Consider the following 26,623-nt stretch of genomic DNA (forward strand, 5'->3'; position numbering starts at 1 on the left):
TTCCTTTACTAATCAATGCAGAGGCTCTCAGTGCTATATAAACTGAAGCACCGTGTATACAGTAAACATTGCGGTGTTCCACCAGTCGTACGGAAAGTTCCCATCCTGGTCCTTGAACAAATCGAGTTGGGGCAAGCACTGCTTAGCCATTTAATGGAAGTCTTGTATTTTAATTGATAAATGCAAGGCTTTATTTGAGTGGCCTTTCTACCTCAGTCAATCAGAGGAAGCCTTGTGTTCATTCCTAAAAATGAGCAATGCTCAGCCTGACTCAGTTTTGTTCTGGTAATAGGAAATCTGTGTACTGCTGCTGGAACACAGCTGATGCTACACAAAGTTTCTACAATTTTGACAGCTGCTGCATTGACTAGTAAAGTAAACACTTTGTTTAGGCTGTGTATTATATCTCCTCCAGGAGGTGCAGGTATCCAGAGAGCCTGTCCTGCTCGATATTGCTAACTTACAGTGAAAATTGTGGAGCTGCATATGATCAATGAGCCCGGTGGAAGTATGAAGACCGGCATCAGTTAGTCTCCTCCCATGCCACACCACTCTGATGCTTTTCACCTTCCCACATGTTTAGTCATAGAAATGGGAGTGATGATATGCCTCAAGTTTCTATGCATTGTCAGACGTCAAAAAGAATAAAACACAGCTTGGTAACTGAACAAAGAAAAAGAAAGGGATCCTCCCTCACTCATCTCAAGAACACTACTTCAAAGTGTTAAAACATTTGCAGTGCTGAGATAATGAGCTAAAGTTAACAAACATACTAAGGTTTAAGCTAATTTAATAATCCATACCGGGAGCTACGAAATATATATTGTATGAACTAATACAGAGACAATAACTGTCTACTCAGGCTGTTATAAATTTGGGAAATCACTTAAGCTGACAATAAATGGGTCAGTTTTTTTTCGTTCAACCAGCAGGTTGATTAATTTCCCCCATTCAAACACTTGATGTGGATGGGGGAATCCTTCTTGCTGAGATATTGTATTCTCACAATGGAGAACACACTGATCAGTGTTGTTGGCTATAACATGCAGCACTGGCCAAGTAGGGAAAATCCGGCAGGAAGGTTGTACAGAAATCGATTGTTAGACTCGTACAACCTCCCTACCCACACATGGATTGGAATTCAGCCTTTATATTAATCAAATATATTAATCAATCAATTAAACCTTTAAGAACTTCTATGTGACACAGAGTGTGGACGGTGGGGAAATTCTCAGCTGGAGCACAGGGTAAAGCATTATTAAACCCAAAACAAAGAATGTAATATATTGCAGCTTACCAATCATTAAATGTGATGGCTGCATCAGTTTTTAAGGCTTTTTCCCCCTGTTTTCATCTGATAATCTGGTCAGTGACACATCTGCTGTATTAGAGTGCCTCCACTCTGGATGAAGGAGTACAGGGGTACCTTTGGACAGCAGCATTGTTAATCTGGGGAAGGAGAAGTATTAGATGTGCTAGCAGAGTTAGAGTTAGTCTGGGCCACTTTTTGCGATTCGGCGCTGTGCGACTTTAACTGACAATTGCGCGGTCATGCGACGCCGTACCCAAACGAAATTTACGTCCTTTTTTTCCCACAAACCGAGCTTTCTTTTGGTGGTGTTTGATCACCTGTGCGATTTTTACTTTTTGCGCTATAAACAAAAAAAGAGCGTTTATTTTGAAAAAATAACAATATTTTTAACATTTTTTTATATGAAATTCCCCCCAAAAAAGATGTAAAAAACAATTTTTTTAAAATTTTTGGCCAATTTGTTTTCTGCTACCCATGTTTGGTAAAAAAAATCGCAATAAGCGTATTTTGATTGGTTTGCGCAAAAGTTATTGTGTTTACTAACTAAGGGAAAGATTTCTGTCATTTTTGGTGTTTTTTTTTTTAACGAGTAATGGCGGCGATCTGCGTTTTTTTTTGCGGGACTGCGACATTGCGGCGGACAGATCGGACCCTTGACTGAAATTTTTGACACTTTTGGGGGTACCAGTGACATTACTGCAGTAATCAGTGCTATAAATATGCACTGTTACTGTAAAAATGACACTGGCAGGGAAGGGGTTAATTTTATTGGAGAGGGAGGGGTTAATGTATGCCTGGTGCTTACTGACGTGTGGGGGGGAGGTGACTGTGTGAGACAGGGACAGATCGGATGTCCAGCTATGCTGAACACTCCGATCTGTCACTCCCTGTCACTGAGGAGATCCGCCCGCTCTGTTTATACAGGCGGGTGGATCTCCAAACTGGATTCCCCGACGATCGGGGCAGAGCAGCGGCAATCGCCGCCGCTCCTCCCCTGGCCCGACTCCCGCTGTAAATGAAAACAGCGGGAGCGCGCCTCCGGCAGGGCGTGAGCGCCGCCTACAGGGGAGGAGTCTAGCGACGTAGGTCTACGTCACTAGACGATAACGAGCCACTGTGCCGCAGTAGCAGCACAGTGGCTAGTGTTAAAGTGGTTAATAAATAAAAGCTGATAATTGTAAACTCCCCTGCTAGTGGTAAATGGTTTGTCTTTCATGACACTGAGAAGAGAGAGAGAGAGAGAGCCCAGCGCCGATCTGAGTGTAGCACAGCAGTACTTTAATGACACACAAATTACAATGCTACTCACAAGAGGTAGATAAAAGCAGGCATCTAAAATCAATGGGGGGAAGTCTCTGTAGTCACATCCACGGTGGAAGGTCCGGTCAGGCGGGAGCGCTGTGATGAGGGAGGGCAGCCGATGTCCTCATGTGGGAGGCGGGGGACGTGCCGATCCTCTTTGATGTTGATGCAGCGTGGGACCGCCGGTCGGATGGGTGCAACGTCACTTCAGAAGACACCAGGGGATCAAACGGCGACGCGTTGCGGAGCTCAGCTCCTTCTTCAGGCCGTGCGGGGGCCATGTTGGTTGTGGTATTTATGCCAGTAGTCCGGGGTAGGCAGTATGGTGGCTCGGGAGGGACAAAAATGGGGAAAAGCAAACCAGCAATGGGATAATATGTTGAACGAAGGGGGGAGGAGGCTAGAGGGCGGAGGAGGGGAGGTGTGGATGTGTGGGAAAGGGGGAGGGGGGGGGAAGGGGAAATGGATGTTATTGAATTAAAGGCAATAAAGGCAATGTAGGTGTGGCCATACAGAATGAAACTGTATGGAGAGGAGAATAATGTACATGAAGGGGCCAATGTACATTATTCTCCTCTCCATACAGTTTCATTCTGTATGGCCACACCTACATTGCCTTTATTGCCTTTAATTCAATAACATCCATTTCCCCTTCCCCCCCCCTCCCCCTTTCCCACACATCCACACCTCCCCTCCTCCGCCCTCTAGCTTCCTCCCCCCTTCGTTCAACATATTATCCCATTGCTGGTTTGCTTTTCCCCATTTTTGTCCCTCCCGAGCCACCATACTGCCTACCCCGGACTACTGGCATAAATACCACAACCAACATGGCCCCCGCACGGCCTGAAGAAGGAGCTGAGCTCCGCAACGCGTCGCCGTTTGATCCCCTGGTGTCTCCTGAAGTGACGTTGCACCCATCCGACCAGCGGTCCCACGCTGCATCAACATCAAAGAGGATCGGCACGTCCCCCGCCTCCCACATGAGTACATCGGCTGCCCTCCCTCATCACAGCGCTCCCGCCTGACCGGACCTTCCACCGTGGATGTGACTACAGAGACTTCCCCCCATTGATTTTAGATGCCTGCTTTTATCTACCTCTTGTGAGTAGCATTGTAATTTGTGTGTCATTAAAGTACTGCTGTGCTACACTCAGATCGGCGCTGGGCTCTCTCTCTCTCTCTCTCTTCTTGGTATCTTACAGGGTTACTTCACCCTTTACAAGCCTGCAGCCATCCCAGTGTACAGCCATCGGATCGCCCCCCATTTTCTGCCCACAGGTGACACTGCGGCAGCTACCCACACTGTCTGATTGCGCCAACTTTTTTCCCCCATCTGCTTTCATGACACTGAACAAATCTTTTCATGTGACAACACTGAACAAATGACACTTTGCTACAATGTAAAATAGTGAGCGTACAGCTTGTATAACAATGTAAATTTGCTGTCCCCCTAAAATAACTCCTCACACAGTCATTAATGTCTAAACCGCTGGCAATAAAAGTGAGTACACCCCCAAACTGGGCCCAAAGTGTCAATATTTTCTGTGGCCACCATTATTTTCCATCACTGCCCTAATCCTCTTGGGCATGAAGTTCACCAGAGCTTCACAGGTTGCCACTGGGGCCCTCTTCCATTCCTCCGTGATGACATCACAGAGCTGGTGGATGTTAGAGACCTTGTGAGACCTTATGATTAAACAAAAACAAACCCCATACTTCTCTTTTATTGGCGCCATAGTTTGGTTTTCATGAAATTGTTTCTTATTGTGTTTTTCTGCCTCACTGTAACTTCCTCTATGAGTTCCTGACCATTTCCTTTTCCCTCTACTTCAGTTGGTTTGGAACGAGTATACACGTTAGTTTTGGTCATGTGCATAGCTCTTTGCACGCTACACATCCTATAGTCCCTAGTAAATTTCAAGAGTGAGCAAGGGAAGGTGGCTATATTCCTAAATACAATGAGGCTAAGGAGAACAAACGTAGCCACCCTCTAACAGAAAGACAGATCAGAGCAGGAAAATAAGGAATTTCGATATTTGGAAGAGGCCAAGAGCATTAGAAGTTACTTTTTGAGTCATAAATATATACTTGAAAACATTTTTTTTTTTAACCCTCCTCTTATGTTAGCTTTCTGTTACTATCCATGATGTTAACGGGTCGGTTTTGATCCGTGTCTTAAATCAGCCATAAAATACCCTCTGAACAATTATTTATCATCCAATTTGTTTCTTACCTCTTGGTTACTTTGTTAGGCTTCTTTATCCTTGAAAAGATTGGTTTTAATATTTTTGGTGTGACCCCTTAGACCTTTCTTTAGATAGCATACCTCTCATTTTCAAATTTAAAAAATGGTAAAATAAAGTCAGCAACTCTGAAATGTATTGGTCCTATGTTTCTTTACTTTATTTAGAGAAGCAGACAAGCAGGCAAAGAGATAGGCACCTCCCTAACTACAGCTCACAGGGTTGAGAGGTGATTGGCTGTTAGTGTTACTAAGCAGAGGGAGTGTTTATGATTTCAGTTTTGGCACTTATTAGTGTCCTATAATCCTATAATCCTATATTATAACTTAAGTTAACCTAACTAAGTTAGGGCTTCATTCATGCAGGCGTACTAAAGTTTGCATCCATGTGAGAGCAGTGTTTTGCCTGCACAGGATGCGCAGGCGTTCCATGCATCCACGTGCAGGCAGTCTCATTCATGTTAATTGGGATGCAGCGGCTGCACGAGCATAACAGCTGCTCCCAAATTTGACCTTTGTGTGCATTCAGGTGCATGTCTCCGAACGCAGTGTGAGTTTGGGGACATGCTCCCACACTCACAAAGATGTCAATTAGAAGTAGCATCTGTGTTGGTGCAGTCGCTGCATTCCAATTGACAAGAATGGGGCTACCTGCACGTGAATGCAAGGTACACCTATGCATCCTATGTAAACAAAACACAGCTTTCACATGGGTGCATGCTTAAGTACGCCTGTGTGAACGAGGCCTAAGTGATGCGTAATATTACCATTCTGAACACTCGTCATGGACATCAGTATGCTTTATGATCGGGAGTTGTTCTAGAATATAACCAGCAAGACCATGTTGAACTATATTTGTTAACTCTGTCTTGGACTATATGGGGAAGCTCCTTCATTTCTGCCACTTTGCACTTTTGAACCAGTCTTTCAGTATGGGGGCTTGCGTTGTTTGCTAGCGGAATGGGATGCAAATCCTAGCTGCGTTGTTTATGAGCCTGGCTAAGGATTTTAAATCGCGTTCTTGGGTTAGTTATGTGTGGTATAGTAGGTAATGAGTAGGCTAGTTATCCAATGTCTAACTGGACAGATTGACAGTTATGCGAGGTACATTCGTCTGAGGGGATTGTGTTAGAAGACATTGCCTCCAAATATGTAATGTAGTCCCCTACGCCAGTGGTCCTCAACCCTGGCCTACAGGGCCGACTAACAGGCCAGGTTTGCAAGATAACTGAAATACATCCCAGGTGATATAATTTGCTGCTCAGTGATTGCAGTACTCTAGTCTGCATCTCCCCAAGGTAATCCTTAAAATCTGGCCTGTTAGTGGGCCCTGAGGACCGGAGTTGAGGACCACTGCCTTACGCCATCTCACATCTCCAACAGCAGATAGTGATGTTTGGTGTTTTTTTCATAAAACAGCAAACTAGTTCTGTATTATTGTGCTTGTAGCTTAAACTCTTTGCACTGTATGTTAATGGTTAATGAGGTGTTTCACAACATTGATTGCTTTCCACTTGCCATCCATTACAGTACCACCCAATTCCCTACATGTTGCTCCTCTATTAGAGATTTGGTTGGGGAAAATAAAAAGATCATTGAGAGGAGGTATCTCTAATAAGTTCCTGAAAGGCAAAGAGTTTCAATTAGCACAAGTTTCCTCCCTTATGCAAGCCTGGCATATGTTTAATACTGCTTTGCAGTCAAGTGGCAGAAAAAGAAAAGAATGTGCTTTTTTTAACACTTTAGATCTACAGTATATCAAGATGCCCTGTGTTGGTATCATGCTGGAGATCCAGACCACTGCTCTCATACAGAATGCAACAGTCTGGATCTACATTGGTGCAACATGTCCCCTGTGTTCCAATCAAAAAACACTGCTAAGTCACCTTGAGCATTGTTGATTTGTGCACTGTGCAGGTGGCATGTTGACCACTGGAAATCTCCAGCATTATTCCCCGCACAGGGCAGCTGATATAGTTCTAAATAACTTTTAACAGGCTTAAAAAAAAAACACATCCTTTATTTTTTATGCAACCTGACTGGATAACAGTAATACAAATGGGGCTTTAAAGTGCATGTAAACCCTCATATATACCCAGTGTAGTGAACAGCCTCATATGATACACAGGGATGAAACAAATCTCCCTACATAAGTTTTATTTGTATATCTACTGTCTTCAGCTTTCTACACTGTTTAGAATGTGACCATCATGTTAGAATTTTTTGTTTCAGCACTGGGTGTAGAGTCTTGGCATACACTGTGTGACAGCAGATTGGAGGAAAGGCATACCCCCCTCCACATAGACAGTGGAAGGAAGAAACATGCAGAGCTGTGCTGTGAATAGACAAGCTCACTGCTAATCTATCACTATGCACCCACCCTGACACAAATTTCCAACTGCTTTTATCTCCTGTGTCGGAGAACTTGTCAAAAGTTACCATGCTGATAACAGCGAAATGAAGCAGCAGAAAGACACAGGACTTTAGATAGAGATAAGGAAACATTACAGATATATGTGCACAGGTAAAATTTCATGAATGGTGTTTACATCCACTTTAATTGTAACTACACCCTCCGCTTTTCATGATACTTAAAACTTCCAAAAGTGGAACTTCCGCTCTTTTGCACCCCCCCCCCCCCTCCGGTGCCACATTTGGCACCTTTCAGGGGGGAGGGGGGAATGGGTACCTGTTTTTGACAGGTACCCTTCCCCACTTCCAGGATGCGACGCCATCCCTCAGAAGTTTGGCCCCCTCCTCCTTCCCCCGCCGCCGAACTTACTGGAATGCGCAGCGCACTTCGCGCATGCGCAGTAAGGACCCGCCCGTGAAGCCGCAGCAATGGCGGCAGCAGCACCCGACAGCCGATGAAATCATCTGCTGCGGTGCCGACATTGCTGGACTCCAGCACAGGTAAGTGTCCTAATATTAAAAGTCAGCAGCTACAGTATATGTAGCTGCTGACTTTTAATTTGGGGAGGGGAAGGTGGAACTCCGCTTTAAGCTTTAAAAAAAATGTTGTCCTTGCATGGAGGTAATAAATAAGGATCTATGCTAAAATAGCATAAGCAAATTATTTTATAAATCATGCCAATTGGCTGATTGCATATTTTGCTAATCTTTTAAAAAATGTTTAAATATTTGTCCGACCTGCATAGAGTTATTCAATTCACAATCAATACAACAAGTCAGTAAGTAGTCCTGCTCTTTAGCCTTCCTTCATAATGAATATATCAGTTTTCTATAGACTAACCTTTTCATTAAGGTTATAAGTACAAAATTCACAGTTAATATTTTAAAATATATTAGCTAGCCTTTCAAACGGAAAATGTTTGGACAAATATAGTTTACAGATAGATGCTGATAACATAAATTAGTGAAACATACATGTATAATTTCAACAGTTAAAACATTTTTTCATGCATGCAGAAAAAAATTAACTTTTCACGATAGCAATTAAATAAAATCTCATGTAGAAATCATTAAAGCATGTAATTTAAAGATCTGAAGTTATTTTTAAAATAACTCATAAGAGAAGCAGAGACATCTAGATAAATAATTAATATAGATCAGAGTAAAGTGTGAGCACACTGCCACTTGAAGAGCAATACAGTATATATGTTGTGTTTTGGTTTCAAAAGCTGGTGCAGTTAGAACAGCACTGTATACAAGAATTGAGGATTCACTTCCCCAAAATATTTCAACAGTCAGCAAATGTGGGTGGATGAAATGACAGGATATGCTCATTCCCTGTTTTATTAAAGCGTGTAGCCTACACACAGGCTACAATGGTGCTACCATGAAAGCTTCATCTTTTTAATATATATAGTAGTATGAGGTCCGGTTCACACTGATGCGATGCGGGAAGGCTGCGAATGCGCAGCCTGTTCCCGCATCGCACACGCACCCCCGGCAGTTCACACTGCCATATGCGATACGCTGGGGGTGTCAATGTAATCTTAATGACACCCCCAGTTTGATCGCATATCGCAGTGCGATCGTGCAGTTCGCACAGGATCGGATCGCACAAGTGTGAACCGCTGTGCGATCCGATCCTGATGCGGCTTCCAAAAAGGGTCCCTGTGCGTGTTTGCTGCGGTGCGAATTTAGCCATACAAAGTGTATGGCTAAACTCGCACCAAACAGCCGATCGCATGTAATGAAGGAGCAGTGCGCTCCGACATTACATGCGAACCCGGCACTCGCACAAGTGTGAACCGGGGCTCAAGCTTTGGCGTGGACCCATCCTTTAATTTATTGTGCTAAATGTTAAAACAATATTTGAAATAACAGATCGTCAGCAAGCAGCAGTTGCATCTCTAGCAAGAAGGTTTTGGTATTCGTGTTAAGAAACAAATGAAAGACATATTCAGTACAATAAAACTAAACATCACTGGCACATGTTGGAAAATCTCAATGACAAATTCATATTGCCGATATGACTTTATTAATCTAAGGCCCATGCTACACTGCCAATTTTATAGCAATTATTTGTACCAGCCAGAGAATAGCACCTTAGCATTTTTGTTTCTAGGGAAAAGAATTGCAGTTAAAAGGCCTGTGTAGTACAAACTCTGCAGTTTGTAGCTTAATCTTTAGGCTTTTAGCTAAATTGCCAACTTCAGTAGCTACTCAAGTTATCCAATGCAGCTACTAATGACCATTACACACCTGTGATTTTGTAGCTGCATGTGTAGGCATGTCAGTCAGTAACAGCAACAATGCTACACCTAGCTACAAATCCCTAGCGAAAACAAGCAAATAAAACTGTAGCTGTTACAAATCTATGATATTAGGTTCCTAGTCACTGTAGTGCTGCCAAGGCTAAAGGGAGGTGAAATGGCATTTAGCCAGAAAGTATATTCCATTGATACTGAAGATAAGGCAGGCATTGAGAGGTAAAATCTGTTGATTGCGTAAACATGAAAACCAGAAAGCAAGCTACTCACTAGGGGGGGAACCTCTGGGTGAGTCTAGGATGGAAAGGGACCTGGGGGTACTGGTAGACAACAGGCTTGAAAGTGGCATGCAATGCCAAGCCGCCGCAAGCAAAGCCAACAGAATACTGGGTTGTATAAAAAAGGGGATTCACTCCAGAAATAAAGAGATTATTCTTCCACTCTACAAGACTCTGGTCCGGCCACATCTGGAGTATGCTGTCCAGTTCTGGGCACCGGTCCTCAGGAAGGATGTGCTGGAACTGGAGAAAGTCCAGAGAAGGGCAACAAAAATAATTAGGGGAATGGAGGACATCAGCTATGAGGAAAGACTACAAGCACTGAACCTATTCTCTCTGGAGAAGAGACGATTGAGGGGGGATATGATATCAATGTACAAATACTGTACTGGCGACCCTAGCATAAGGAACAAACTATTCAGAGAAAGGAGATACAATAAGACACGTGGCCACTCACTAAAACTTGAGGAAAGGCGGTTTAACCTTAAAGTGCGTAAGGGGTTCTTCACTGTAAGAGCGGTAAGGATGTGGAATTCTCTTCCGCAAGCAGTCGTATCAGCGGGGAGCATTGATAGTTTCAAAAAACTATTGGATGGACACCTTAAAGACCACAACATACAGGGGTACACAATGTACGGTTAAAAGCAAACACACACACACACATCATAGGTTGAACTGGATGGACTTGTGTCTTTTTTCAGCCTCACTAACTATGAACGCATCAAAAAGTTTTTTGTTCCACTGTAAAAAGGAAATTATCCTTTTCCTAATTGTCCATTACAGGATGCAAGATGAGTATTCAGGTACATTGGGTTATGCTGCTGCCTTCAGGTGACTGGACATTGGCATACATAGCTGTATGGGCAACCTAGTATATCTCAGCTTTTGCTAGTGTTCAAAGGGAATGGATGGAAACAAGAAACAGACAGAGGGCACACTGGCCTAGTGCATTATCCTTGATAAAAGATTTTTATGTTAGTAAAAGAAAGGTAGTCACAAACAAGTGCTTGATACAGGCATATCACATTTAAAATGGGTGTAGTGTCCACAGTATCACATAATGGATAAAAACGTCCACAGAAAATGTCTGACACGTCTTGAGGTCCTGCCTCTTCCTCTCACCAACAACAAAAAAAATATCTCATAGTGAAGTACTTGATAACAATAGTCAAATACCATATTCAAAAGCAGCAACTATTAAAAACTCAGTAAAAACTAGATGAAAATGAAGCCACTGGTTCCACTTACATCTAATGCCGCTATTCTGGATTAGAGCAACGGCAGGATCTCAGGCATTAAACAAATACTCGACAGCTGTTTTGCACCATGCTCGTCCTCAGGAATATGTACGTGCTTGGCATCTGCATCTGGCATCTGCTTCTGGAATTTGCAAGGATGCCACCTGGTTTTCTGTTTGCATGTGCCTTAAGTTTTACCAGGAGAATGTTAAAGCCTCAGCAGATGTTGGCTTTGGTCATGAGGTTCTTCAGGCGGTTCTGTAGGTTCCATAGAGCCACCTTTTTTAACGTATTTATTTTTTGCGGGACAATTAGCCTTTGTGTGCTCTATTGCCCACCTCTCAATTGGACTGCTTTTGTAGATCCCAATGTACATGAATATTCATCCTGTATCCTGTAATGTATGACAAAGAAAATAGGATTTTAGACTTATCATAAAATCCTGTTCTAGGAGTGCATTATATGTGTTTGTATAAAATCTGTCTTTGAGTGAATGGTAAATCCTACCTGATCCACACACTCTTCACATGATGGCCGTGTCTGGTTTCCATTATATAGCCAAAATGACTCTCATCTCATAGTTCACCAACAATGCTGAGTCTTTATAGCCTTACAGAATTGGTCGAATGGCCTACTGATCATCAAATAGTTTTGGTCACCCAGTCACATAGGGTATGGACATATTATGTGCCTATTCATTCCTTGTAATGCTCCTTGTTTTAACTTTAATTCCTATAATCTGGTTTGTTGTGGGACTGTCAAAGCCTATTTAAAGCTAGAGCTGGAAGTTAAGTACCATTACACAATTTTGGTCCTTTCAAGGTCTAAGGTTAAAGTATAAAAATGTCTTGCTTATGCAGGGAAAGAGCAAAGCAAGCCTCATATCCACCTATTGTTTGTGTTATGGGTGTGACCTTTTCTGTTTGGATTGAAGCAAATTGGCATTGACAGCCTGTGATAGCCACTGATCTCACTTGAAAAACATTATTGTAAAGTCTGTCTCAGCAGAAGTGCTTTCCTTGCTGAATAATTCATAACCAGCATTACTAATATACTGCACCTGCTGGCAGGATTTTACATTTGTTTATTAAAATGTGTTCAGCAGCAACTTACAATTAAGTCTTTGAGAACTATGACGATTTTGCTAACATATTATTTTACGGTGCAATTGATTAGCTTTAACAAAACTATTTACATTTCCTAAGCATCCTTTGAATGGGAATCAGTAGGATATAAGGTCATTTTGATATACAGTATGTCATAGTAATTTAATTTCTAGAAGGAAGAAAGTATAATGTTTAATTGAATTTGAAGCAGTAAAACTGATTTAAATTGTTTATTTATTTCCTTTATTTTTATAGCACTGACATATTACTGCCCTTTACAGTGTACATGATAACAATTCTTACAAATCCCTGCCCCAGAGGAGCTAGAATTTAATCATGCTGGTGCAGATAAAAAACAAAAAAGTAGGTAAAACAGTGAAGCACTCCACTATATCTAGTAATTCCAAAAACAAATAAAACTCTAACATTATGTGTAAACAACAATATAAAATATTATATATAAAGATAATATCTCATAACCTAATCCCTCCTGATTTATGTGATAAATAAAATGATAAATGGGATCCCCAATAATAATCCAGCAAAGTGAACCTTATGGTGATTTACAACCCCAAAAAAATGTTATAATTTTCCACAAATCTGCGCAATAACTCCAGAAAAGGTCCACAATATCCATCAAAATAATGTCCATCATTAATATCCAACCAAATAATGTATTCACGTATTCCTTCATCCGTGCCAGAACACCCATGAGACCACACGTAAAATAAATATGCACTCACCCTTGGGTGTTGACCCCTATAATTATAGAAGGTCAATCTCACTTGCTGCAATAGAAATGCAGTTTCCTGTCTATCAATCTCACCCCCTTCCTGGGATGTCGGCTAGGAAATCCTTCCTCTAAGAGGGTGTCTCCACTGCTGAGTACTGCAGTCTTCCCAAAAGTACGATAGTATGTAACCAATCTAGATCTTCATGAATATATTCCTATAAACTGCTGTACAGAATTCCTCCTCCTGGCCAGGCAGCCATCGCTGTGCGTTTGACTGTCAGTTCTAGAATCCACTATCCACCTTGCAGCTTTTCACAGGTGAAGAGTTTGAATTTGTAATTGATGGTCGCATGGTACAGGGTGCCAATCAAAGGGAAACTCATGCAAGCACAAATAGAACATGCAAACTCCACAAAGATAGTGTCCTGGCCCAGAATCAAACGGAGAACCCCAGTTCTGCAAAAGTTGTGTAGCTAACCAGTGCATGTTAATGACTCAGAATGTACTAAAGCCAAATCATCAGCCTATGAGCCAATGAATAAACCTTAAAGTTACTGTCACCCAGTTGACATTCCCCCATTTAATCCAAAGACTCAATCCTGGAGTAAATACTAGCTCACTGTGCCACTGGAGATCCTTCACATGTCTGTAGGGGTTTAGGAGGATGCTATAGATGTATAAAGTAATGTAAAAAAATTGCACTAAATGTGCAAAAAATAACTTTTAATTTGATCTACAATAAACTCAAATGTAATTGTGTTGTGTTATAAAAGTACACTCTACACTTTGTTTCTGAATATCCTGATGAAGAGAGATTCATCCATAACATAGAAACTTAGAGGAGGAAAGGCCGAAAAAAAGACAAAGTGATCCATCAAGTCTGCCCCATTTTATTTATTTATGTTTACTTTCTCTTTTTAATATAATATTATGCTTCTCTCAAGCATGTTAATTCTTTTGACGATCTGCTGAAAGCTTGTTCCAAGCATCAACTAATCTTTTAATAAAACAATACTCCAAGGTTAGTTTTGAATATTCCTCCTACTAGTTTAAGGTCATGTTCCTCCTGCTAGTTTGAGGTCATGTACTTGATCTTAGTGTCATATTGAAAAAATTGCCCTTCTGAACCTTGTTCACATCTGGAATTTAAAAGTTTCAGTGAAAGAAAAGCCTATTTTTTAACTATTCTTAAAAATGTCCCCTCTTCTCTCCTACCTATACAGCCTACCCTCAGATACAGATCTGTATATTTACCTTTTTTTTTTTTTTTTTTGGTCACTGATCCAACGGGGCACCAGCTCCTCTGTGTAAGGGAGTGCTAAACAAGGGCTGTGAAAGATGTGTATTACGGATCAAACCCCCCATTACAGCACATTTGTGCTTTTTAAAAATAAATAATTAGCTTCTCTCTGCCCTGCAGGAACCACGCTTTGATCCATTAAGGGCACTCTTGGGTGATCTCTCCTGCAAAATGGGCTTTTTGTTGGCCATCCTGTCTGTCAGAGGTGTATCCTAGCAACTCTCTCTTGTAAAGGGCCTTTCCTGATTCTTCACAAGGATAAAGTGGTCTTGCGTCAAAAACTCTTCTTTTTTCCTAAGTTGCTATCATCCTTCCACCCTAATGAAGACATTGCCCATCTAAGCTTTTGCCAGTGTCCAATCATCTGGAGGTACCAGCTTATAACTCAGGGTCTATGACTATTCAGCCTGTGTCCTGTACTGTACGCCAAAATATGGGGATTACAGGTCGAATTCCTATTTTTATGCTTGCACATGATTGGATTGTGGAAGTCAGCAGAGCTTCATCTCCGATTCAAATATTTTATCAAAACAAAATATAAACATAGTTACAGAAGGATAAACTGCATAAAGTCGATTAAAGTTGCAGGCAACAATGTATGATATCCAAGAAGTATTGGGAACACGGGAGCAATGACACATGCAACAACAGAGACTCGTACAAGAAACTGTAGATAACATGCAGGGAATGAAAAGTAGGTAGACCATGTGGGTAGTATTAGGCTAAAACCAAAAATACAATCTGGGGGGTCCTGTGAACCAAAAATGTACAAAAAGTGTTCCTATAAAGATACACAAGTTGAAGCTCGCTGAGTTAGGTAGACTGGTAATATACCAGAGGGGTAGATTGTGTTTGTCTAAGGACTGTAGAAATGCATATTTGTCATGCTCGCAGAGCTTCATCTCATTCAATTAGCTTAGGAAAAATTTCCTTACAAAGGGTTCAGCCTATTTGCCTTTAGTTAATCAACCCCAATGTGTATGGTATGACATTTTTGAGAATTATATGGATGTTTAGATTTTTAAAATGCTCTACTTCTATTTTTCAATTACTCTGTGTAATTATACAGAGAAACAAAAATATGGAAGGGACTTTTGAAGGCACCAGTAACCGTTACAAATTGAATAAAATGCAAACTTTTCATTTAAACCTACATTAAAAATCCAAAATACGTAAAATTCTATGATTTGTAAGGAATAAAAAGCAGTTTGAACTTTACATCTGCCACATGGGTATGAAAGCTCAATAATAACTCCTATGCATTTCAACTTGTGGAGTCTTCTTCAGGGAGATCTTAGAGACAGAGGCAAAGGTAAGTTCTATAAAGAGGATAACAGCCACATATAAGATAAAAAAAAATAGATGTATATATGAGAGTACTGTGCATAAAAAGCATAACATTTTGATAACTGTAACTCACAAATGTTGGCAGAAGATCAGGTATCTCCACACACCACCAGGGTATATCCAGGTACCCATAAGCCAGTGGGTAGTTCAAGGGATATGGGGTTGATAATCTAAAGATTTGTATATATAAGAACATCAGTATTTGGATTGAAATTCCACTAAAAACACACTTGTACTGCATCGTCATCAATAATGAACAAACACGGACAAATAGGTTCAAAGATGTGTCAAAATGTCCTTAAAGATGGATAATTATCGGGGGGTGAGTCTTGGGCCTCAGGTAGTCTAAGGTGGATGTATCTTTAAAGAGCCCCAAGATTGAAGGTTAGGACACATTAATAGACAATGTTCCACTGCAAAATATATACAGGGTTCGTACGGTCATGAAAATCCTGGAAAAGTCATGGGATTTTGACATGACACTTTCCAGGACTGGAATAGTTATGGAAAATGAGTAAAACCCACTAAGTTTTGGAAAAGTCATGGAATTTTGTGCACCTATTTTATTTAGAAAATGTATTGTATTGTACTGTATTCTGTGGGAGCGGGGGACAGTAAGTGGGACTATTTTCTCTGTTTCGGGTTTAGGCGGATTGATCTTCAGCAGCGCACTGCACAGCTGAAGCCTGATCACTGGTCTCTTCAATATGAATAGACCGTGACAGGCTAGGAACTCTGCGGCGGATTGATCCGCTGAAACCTGAAACTGAGAAGTGCACTTACTGTCCCGCTCCCAGGGGCGTACCAGCAGGCGGGGGAGGCGCGCGCACTGGGGGATGTCAGACGGGCCACTGGGATCGCCGCACTGGGTGGGGATGTCAGCCGGGCCACTGGGATCGCCGCACTGGGTGGGGATGTCAGCCGGGCCACTGGGATCGCCGCACTGGGTGGGGATATCAGCCGGGCCACTCTGATCGCTGCACTGGGGGGGGTCTGAAGGGCCGCCCGCATCGCCGCACTGGGGGTGTCTGAAGGGGCCGCCCGCATCGCCGCACTGGGGGGTGTCTGAAGGGCCGCCCGCATCGCCGCACTGGGAGGATGTCAGGCAGGTGTCTGCCGGGCTGCCCGCATCGCCGCACTGATGGGTGTCAGGCTGGTGTCCGCATCTCAGTGTGAAGAACTTCCTAGAAAGCAGCTGCAGGAAGAAGGTCAGTGCCTGAGGAGTCTCGTTTTGTGTGCTGGATGGGAGGGGGATGGGATGGGGCAGCTGCATAGAGATGAATTGAACTTTCCATATTTATTCCTCATGCCTCATGTTGCTGAATGTTGTTACTCCTCCTCTCAGAAGCTGCACTAGGAATATGGAAAGCTCAATTCATCTATATGCAGTTGCCCCATCCCCCTCCTATACAACTTCCTTTGCTGGCCCCCCTCAGTGCTCTTTAGGCCCCCCTCAGTGCTCTTTAGCCTCCCTTCAGTGCTAATAACCCCCCCGGTGCTATTAACGCCCCCACAGTGCTCTTTAGCCCCCTTAGTTCCCCCCCAGACAGTGCTCTCCAGTTCCCCCCCCTCCCCCTGTGCTCTCCATCCCCCTGGTTTTCCCTGCTTCCACCCCCCTGCGCCTTCCAACCCCCCCTGCAATGCTTTCCAAACCCCCCCTTAATTCTCTCCATTTCCCCCCCCCTCCGTGCCATTCAGCTCCTCCAGTGCTCGCTGCTTCCCCTGTGCTCTCCGGCCTCCCTAGTGCTCTTCTATCTTCTATCATGTCTGCAGTTCTTGACCATCTCTTGCATCATGTCCGCAGTCTCTGACCATCTCTTGTATCATGTCCGCAGTTCTTGACCATCTCTTGCATCATGTCCGCAGTTCTTGACCATCTCTTGCATCATGTCCGCAGTTCTTGACCATCTCTTGCATCATGTCCGCAGTTCTTGACCATCTCTTGCATCATATCCGCAGTTCTTGACCATCTCTTGCATCATGTCCGCAGTCTCTGACCATCTCTTGTATCATGTCCGCAGTCTCTGACCATCTCTTGTATCATGTCCGCAGTCTCTGACATCTCTTGTATCATGTCCGCAGTCTCTGACCATCTCTTGTATCATGTCCGCAGTCTCTGACCATCTCTTGTATCATGTCCGCACTCTCTGACCATCTCTTGTATCATGTCTGCACTCTCTGACCATCTCTTGTATCATGTCCGCACTCTCTGACCATCTCTTGTATCATGTCCGCACTCTCTGACCATCTCCTGTATCATGTCCGCACTCTCTGACCATCTCCTGTATCATGTCCGCACTCTCTGACCATCTCCTGTATCATGTCCGCACTCTCTGACCATCTCCTGTATCATGTCCGCAGTCTCTGACCATCTCTTGTATCATGTTCGCAGTCTCTGACCATCTCTTGTATCATGTCCGCAGTCTCTGACCATCTCTTGTATCATGTCCGCAGTCTCTGACCATCTCTTGTATCATGTCCGCAGTCTCTGACCATCTCTTGTATCATGTCCGCAGTCTCTGACCATCTCTTGTATCATGTCCGCAGTCTCTGACCATCTTTTGTATCATGTCCGCAGCCTTTGACCACCTCCTGTATCATGTCCACAGCCCCACACTTTTTTTCCCAGGACTTGACCCCTGAGTATAGACAAGAGTAAGTGCCACATTTGTGCATCTGTGCCATCCATACCAGTCCACCTGCACCTCCATCATGACTGTGGCTTGGGCCTAAAGTGTAAGCGCTGCATTTTGTGCATCTGACTGTGCCATCCATACCAGTCTGGGAGCACCTCCATCATGACTGCCTAAACTGAAGCTTTTTCCCCATGTACACTACAAAGATTGTCATTTATTTTAGTAAAAATATGCTGGGTGTGACATGGATTTTCTTCTTATTTAACATGTATACATAGAGATTTCATGAAACTTTAGGTCATGAATATTTACGTGAAGTCATGGAAAAGTCATGGAATTTTATTGGTAAAAATGTGTATGAACCCTGTATATAGATCTTACAGATTTGAGGATAGACGTATACAAAGGGATATTTACCAGAAAATGACAAAATGTTAGAAATTACTCAAAGTCTGGAGGGGGCTATGTAGGATGACATCCACCATTCAAGGTGCTGCTGGGAAGTGAGTGGTTCAAATTAATAAAGCGTCCAAAAGAGAGAGTGGAAGTTAGTTTGTACCAAGGGCAGTCCAGTACAATAGTTGTGCCCATGCGGTGAAAGGTTGCAGCCACACATGAGAAGTAATGTTGGAAAAGGGGAGGGACTGAGAAGGTATCACACCAATCATAATATGCCAAATGTTGGGACTGGGGTATGCCTTTTATGGCCATAGGCATGATCATGGCGGTTTTCCCGCTGTGCACCGCAAGTGGCGTGTGCAGCCATATCCATGGCCTCCCCCAATCTGTACCCTGTGGGTGTGATCACATTTGGTGGGTCTTCGTGTCACTTCCGGCGCGACGAGACCGCCGGTGTGTGCACCCGCTGAGTGTTTTGGGTGCCAGCACGCATGGATCCGAAGGACGCCCAATCTCTCCAGGACTGCAAAGCAGTCAGCTAACCGTAGTTGAAGCGAGATGGTGACACCATCTTCAAATTGAATCAAACCACAATGGAGATATGGGGGACCAGGGTGCGGGGGCTATACGTGCTGGGAACATCACAATGACAGGGGCAGCTGGATAGTCCATTGATGCCCACATACTTGATCTGTACAGGAAAATCATATATAAAAAAATACATGAAAAACAATAAAGACAACAACATTGAACAATAAGGATCATCAAACATTAATTATAACCACAGTGGGGCAAAAGTAGGCTGGGGAGAAGACCTAAAACGCAAAAAAAGAAACAAAAAAACACAAGATTCACAAAGGACAAAGATCCATGTTACATTAGATGTTCAGTTTTGCTAGAGGTAAATCTATCCAAGAAAAGTCTATAGCTTAGGATCTCATTCAGACCAGGTGGACTGGTGGCCCTGAGGCCATAGATCCGAGATTTTCTCTGCAATATTTTTTTGTTCCAGTCACCACCCCTGGTGTCTGGATCAACATGTTCCAGAGCCCAAAAGAGTAGCTGTGGAATATGGTAGTTGTGTATTCATGCCTCCATGTGTGCTGGCACCCAATACGCTCGCCGGGTGCATGCATCGGCAGTCTCGTTGCACCGGAAGTGACACAGTTACCCGCTGGAAGTGATCTCACCTGCTGGGTAAAGGGTTGAGTGGGCAATGGCGGTGGCTGCACACGCCACATGCGGTCCATAGCAGGAAACCGCCATGATCTCACCTATGGCCTTAAAGGGCACACCCCAGTCGTAACATTTGGAAAATTGTGATTGGCGTGATACCTTCTCAGTCCCTCCCCCTTTTCATGTGTGGCTGCGATCTTTCACTGCATGGGCACAACTATTGTACTGCACTGCCATTGGTACAAACTAAATTCCACTCCCTCTTTTGGATGCTTTATTAATGGGAACCACTCATTTCCCAGCAGCACCTTGGGATTTTTTTTGTCCATGATTGTCCACAGTATGCTAGATTGTGGTGTTCACAGAGGTAAGCTAGCCATTTATAATATTCCTATGTCTTTCATGGTCTCCTTCATATGTGGGGACTGATGTTATTATTTTCCCATCTATATGGGTGGTCGATGTCGTCCTACATAGCCCCCTCCAGATTTTGAGGAATTTCCAACATAAACCCTTATTTTGGCCCTTTCTGATAAATATCACTTTGTGTAATGCTATCCCCAAGCCTTTATCATCTATATATTTTGCAGTGGGGCATTGTTTAGTCTTGTGCCATAACCTTCAATCTTGGGGCTCTTTATAGATACATCTGCCTTAGACTACCTGACCCCCAAGACTCACCCCTGATAATTATCCATCTTTAAAGTTGTGGACAATACATTTTGACACATCTTTGGACCTTTTTTGTTCACGTTTGTTCATTAGGTTATCGATGACGGTCCCATAAAAGTGTTTTTAGTGGAATATCAATCTAAATACTGATGTTCTTATGTATATACTAATCTTTAGATTATCAGGCCCGAATCTCTTGAACTCCCCACTGGCTTATGGGTACCTGGATATACCCTGGTGGTGTGTGGAAATACCTGATCTTCTGCCAACATTTGTGAGTTACAGTTATCAAAATGTTATGCTTTTTATGCACAGTACTCTCATATATACATCCCTTTTTTTGTTATCTTATATGTGGCTGTTATCCTCTTTATAGAACTTACCTTCTCCTCTGTCTCTAAGAACCCCCCAAAGAAGACTCTACGAGTTGAAATGCATAGGAGTTATTATTGGGCTTTCATGCCCATGTAGCCGATTTAAACTGTCTGTTTTTTTTTGTACATTTTATGTATTTTTACCTATTTTGGGTTTTTAATGTATGTTTAAATCAAAACAAAAACTTTGCATTTTATTCAATTTGTAATGGTTATTGGTGCCTTCAAATTCCCTTCCATATTTTTGTCTCTCTGTATATTTAAATTTGGGATTGGCACCAATATCTTATAGGTATCTAGGCATCAGTGGCATATTTGAATTACTCTATATAACTGTGTTGTTCTAATTCCAGTCTTTATGTTTATCTCATGGTAATTTGCTTCTAAGAATGTTCAATTTCAAACAGAAATATCATCCAGATGTGGAATCATTGTTTATTGGCAGGAATTGGGTATTTATTTGCTGAAAGCCTAGTTTTCTCATAAATCATTATGTTGTGTCACAAAATTATATTTTATCACCATCTCAGAAGTCTCCTTTTCCTTCTTTCCTGAATAGACGCAGTAATAAAACATCCATGTCTCGGGGGGGTGGGGGGGTGTGTCTAGCATGCGAGCGGCATGATAGTGTAGCTCCAGAGCTCCTCGCTTAGCCCAGGGATAAGTGCTCCAAGCGCCTAAGGCAGGCCGGGATTCTGACCGGGCATAGAGTGAGCCACCTCCTGCATTCACTGCCGTCATGCCCTGCAAGAGGAAAGAGCTTCCCAGGCCGCCGTGGCCGCAGAAACTTGCGGCCTTCCAGCAGATCGGCAGGGGAGGAAGACAAGATGGCGCTGACTCACCGTCCTCATCCAGAGGCAGCGTGCAGTCGCCTACAGATAATCGATCAGGGGATTCCCCCTTCCACAGCTCCGTGCAGGTAACATCCTCACCTGCAGCATCCACTCCACTGAATGGAAGCTCTGCAAAATCCAAGCCCAGGATGGATGTTCAAGCTCCTTCTCTGGGTGAGTTAACAGACTCTGATTACATGTGCAACACTAGAGAGTTACCTGACTCCATCATGTCCTTTCCTACTTCTGATCAGCCACTAATGGACCCTACCATGAAAGATATGCTGGTGTCATTAAGAAGTTCTATACATAAGGACATTTTGCAACTGACCAAGCATTTCACTGAGGAAATTTACTCTCTGGGCACCAGAGTTGATCACATTGAGACTAAGATGGATGAGTTTGCACACATCATAAATTACTTGATAGATGCCCATGATATCCAGTCAGATGATCATAACTGGATCAAGGCTAAACTAGCAGATTTGAATTACAGATCCAGAGACGTAACAATCTAAAAATTAGAGGTGTTCCAGAATCTGTCCAACCTCATGATTTGGGCCAATATTCTAGAGATCTGTGCCAAGAGATGTATTACTACGTATCCACTTATTTCATATTAAATGGCAAATTATGTTCATTTCACCAAAAAAGGAACCCATTTCCTCCACCATACTCCAACAACTGTTTGCAAATTTTTCCCAATACACCATGCAACTCCGTAAGAAGTTGAATTCTATCACAAACGCTCTGCTGGACCATTTAATTATGTACAAATGGGGAAATTCTACTAAATTATTGGTGACCAAAGAGGGGGAGACCCACGGGATCCTATCACTTGAATCTGGTCTACAGCTCCTCAAAAAGTGGGATATAGTCCTGAGCAACCACGGCAGAGTACAAACTATCGTGAGCCGCCAGAACCTGAGGTAATCTAGCACTGGACACCTCGGCCATTCTCCTCTAAAAGCCTTCAAGTTAAACTTCACAATTGGGTTGTAGGCCCTACATCCTTAGCCAGTGAACTGTTCCCCCATTCTACTGGTGCAGTTATTCTTTCCATTACATTTGGATCTTGGATCCACACTTTTACTTTTTTTTACTTTCTGGTAAGCTCGGTATTTACTAGAAAGGGGAGCACCGGACCCATTGAATAGGGGAGCACCATAGTCTTCACTCTAGAACCATCCAACCGGTCGCACCTGTGATTTTGGCACCTCATCACCATTTTGGACTGTTACACCTCTATGCGCTTTTTAAGGACTCAGTGGATGTTTTTTCCTATGCATTTTTGACCACATTTTTTGCGCATTTTCTCACTAGCACACTATTGATCTTGAGATATTCTGTGTAACAATCACCTAGTCACCATTTTATAATTTTTTTTTGCATTATTTATTATTATTTTTTTGGATTTGTTTTCTTTCATCTGTGGTTCACCCCATTGTTATTTTGGGGAACCATATTGGGCACTCTCTCTTCCCTGGTTTGGGATTGAGGTTTCTTTTTTGCACACGTCACTTTTTGGTCACCCAAGTCACTGTAAATTAATTTATACTTACTAATTTCTTCTACTATACCTTTTTATCATCATTTATACACCTGTGTTACATATCACCAAATACTCACTGCACTATAATACCATTTCTGAATTCATATATTTATTTATTGTTTCAACATCACCACTTCACCCTCACTTGAAGGGCACTATATATATTTTTTACTGGAGTATATTGTGGATATATACGTCATTTTCTATTTATTCATTTTTTGCATACCTATTTATATTTCTGCATACATTTAAATATTGGTTTTTAGGTTTTATGCTTTTACACTTTATTCATGTTTTTACCTCTTGAATATTTAATACCTCACTTATTTATCTAACATCCACCACTTTTTTCAATCGTGCATAATATTTGCAATATTTGTGATATCTGTGTTATTTATACTAGTTTCTACCTTCCACACTTCTAACGCATATATTGGCAGCGCCAAGCACTTCTTCTTCTTTTTTCCTCTACATTCTTTCCATTACATTTGGATCTTGGATCCACACTTTTAACCTCCTGTTATGTTGCTTCATTTTTTTTTTTTTCCTGTTGTCATTTTCGCTACAAGTCAAATACAAAGTCGTGAGTTATCCTAAATACTAAGAAAGGTGTTATAGATTATTAAACCAAGTCAAATAAAACTAAACACTAGCAGCGCTAAGGCAAACAGGTCCGTTGTATAAACCAATGTCCTTAAAGACTCATATGGTATAGATATACAGTCCATGCAGTGATAAATCAGGCACAATCCATCCACCAGGGTAAGGGAGTGAAAGGTCTTGTCTATTCTCCCCAGATTAAAACACACTTCAGTGCTCCCCCCCTTAAATGGAACACTCACCAGAAAACGGTGAATACAGAGCCTTCAATAAATCCACGGGTGTATAGATCACTGCTGGGCGGTACCTAGCTGCTCCTTCCTCCAAATTTTCCTCCGTTCAAAATTCATGCAATTGAACAAAGTGGGGGCAACAATAGTGTAATTCTGCAAAACTTTATTTAAAATCACACACACTGCAAGCCCCTCTCCCCTCCAAATGGCTACTTACAAGAGGGCAATGGAGTGAAGGCATAAAGCTCAAAATATGCACACTGGATGTAGAGCCGATGTGCGCGGTCGCTGAAACATTTCACACAGGTTATCATCCGGGATTCCTATTGGGCTACAGGAATGTTTTGGAATGGTCATCCAGTGTGCATATTTTGAGCTTTATGCCTTCACTCCATTGCCCTCTTGTAAGTAGCCATTTGGAGGGGAGAGGGGCTTGCAGTGTGTGTGATTTTAAATAAAGTTTTGCAGAATTACACTATTGTTGCCCCCACTTTGTTCAATTGCATGAATTTTGAACGGAGGAAAATTTGGAGGAAGGAGCAGCTAGGTACAGCCCAGCAGTGATCTATACACCCGTGGATTGGTGGATTTATTGAAGGCTCTGTATTCACCGTTTTCTGGTGAGTGTTCCATTTAAGGGGGGGAGCACTGAAGTGTGTTTTAATCTGGGGAGAATAGACAAGACCTTTCACTCCCTTACCCTGGTGGATGGATTGTGCCTGATTTATCACTGCATGGACTGTATATCTATACCATATGAGTCTTTAAGGACATTGATTTATACAACGGACCTGTTTGCCTTAGCGCTGCTAGTGTTTAGTTTTATTTGACTTGGTTTAATAATCTATAACACCTTTCTTAACATTTCTTTATGTATAGCAGCTGCTTTGAGACTGTGCGTCTTTTTAATATACATAGCCTTTTGCCATCTATTCATTACTAGATTACTGTGCGCGGGGTGAGTTACTTTATGAGACTGGTCATTCTGGTCACACATATTTTGACTCTCTTGTTTGCATAGCCTAAATACTATTCTCCTCAAAGTCCTAGAGCACTGGTGGTGTCTTCGCTAGTACTGTGCATGTGGGAAGTCTCCTGTCGTGCACGGATATCAAGTAAGTCAGCTTTATTTGGTCCCCAGCAGTTTACAAAACCTGTTCCATGTCAATTAAAATCCTATCTCAATGACTCTGCTAAGAGAAGATCACTGTGGAAAGAGACCATCCATCACAAAATGGATGTCTTGTGTGTTCTGGAAACGCATTTCCATCAACTGTCTCCACCTATGTGCCATCATCGCAATTTTCCACATGTCTTCTCAGCTTCCATGCCAGCCAAAAAGAGAGGTGTAAAGATTGCCGTCAGGGACACTGTGGCCTTCCAAATGCTTTCCACAGAAGAAGACCTGCTAGGAAGGTACATCATACTAATCTGTGACATTAACTCCACCAGATATACAATTGTGAACTTATATGCCCCAAATGACCATCAACTTTGTTTTCTACGTAAACTAACGCGGAAGGTGGATAGAATCAAACAGGGTTCTTTGCTCCTGTGTTGGGATTTTAATATAATGACAGATCCTAGCTACGATTCCACCACCTACCATAGAGGTAACACTCAATCATTGCAACCCTTTTTTCATGACCATGATCTCTACGATGAATGGAGATGTCTTCATACTACAGAAAGAGACTACTTATTTCTCCATAGCACACAGCTCCTATTCAAGGATAGATCTGTTTCTAGCGGATAAATGGCTTCTACAAAAAATACAGTTACAATCAAAGACATAACATGATCGGACCATGCCCGAATCACACCAACAATTATGGACTCCCTGGCTGCTCGGTCCACTTTCTTGTGGAGAACTAATCAGGCATTTCTACAAATGGGAGACACCAAAGAGATTTTGGAGAGTATCCTGAGGGACTTCTTCAGAAACCATGCGGGTTCAGTGAACGATCCACAGGTGTTGTGGAACGCTCATAAGGCATTTATGAGGGGTGTGTTCAATAAATTTGGCTCAAGGGTCAGGAGGTCCAGGCAGCAGCACTTTGACTCCCTTTTTTTTGGATATTAGACGCGTAGAAACTCAAAACAAACAGAGCCCAACAGATGCTCTTAAATCCCAACTAGTTGCCCTTTGAATTGACCTGCAAAACCTTATAATAGAATCACACGATAAAGCTATAAGATGCATGAAAATGACCCACTTTACAAGTGGTAGCAAGGCAGGGAAACTACTTGTTTCTAAACTACAGGGGCATAGGCATAAAACGAGAGTATCCCACATTTTCCATCCTTCTACTGGTGCTAAAATTTGCAACCCTCAAGAAAATGCTGACGCATTTAGCACTTACTATGGCACCCTGTATAATCTGAAGGAGGATGCTTTGATTCCGCAACCAACTTCACAGGCGATCGGTGATTTCATTCAGAGGGTCCAATTACCCAAATTGCCTTTCACCCGGATACAAGAGCTTAATTCTCCCATCACGGAGTTAGAAATTCTTAGAACCATTGGCACTCTTCCCAACAACAAAGCACCGGGTCCTCATGGTTTTAGTGGAGAATACTATAAATCGTTCAAAGGTGTTCATACACCATA

At 42.4% G+C, this 26,623-nt stretch overlaps 1 protein-coding gene across 1 annotated transcript in view; it reads left to right on the forward strand.

Moving 5' to 3' along the window:
* LOC309544673 (uncharacterized protein) overlaps window positions 1–26,623 on the forward strand; it is a 185,804-nt gene that overhangs the window by 104,543 nt on the left and 54,638 nt on the right. The window lies entirely within an intron of this gene.

Source organism: Pelophylax lessonae, assembly GCF_965119305.1.
Source record: "Pelophylax lessonae genome assembly, chromosome: 1".
In the NCBI taxonomy this organism is placed as follows: Eukaryota; Metazoa; Chordata; class Amphibia; order Anura; family Ranidae; genus Pelophylax; species Pelophylax lessonae.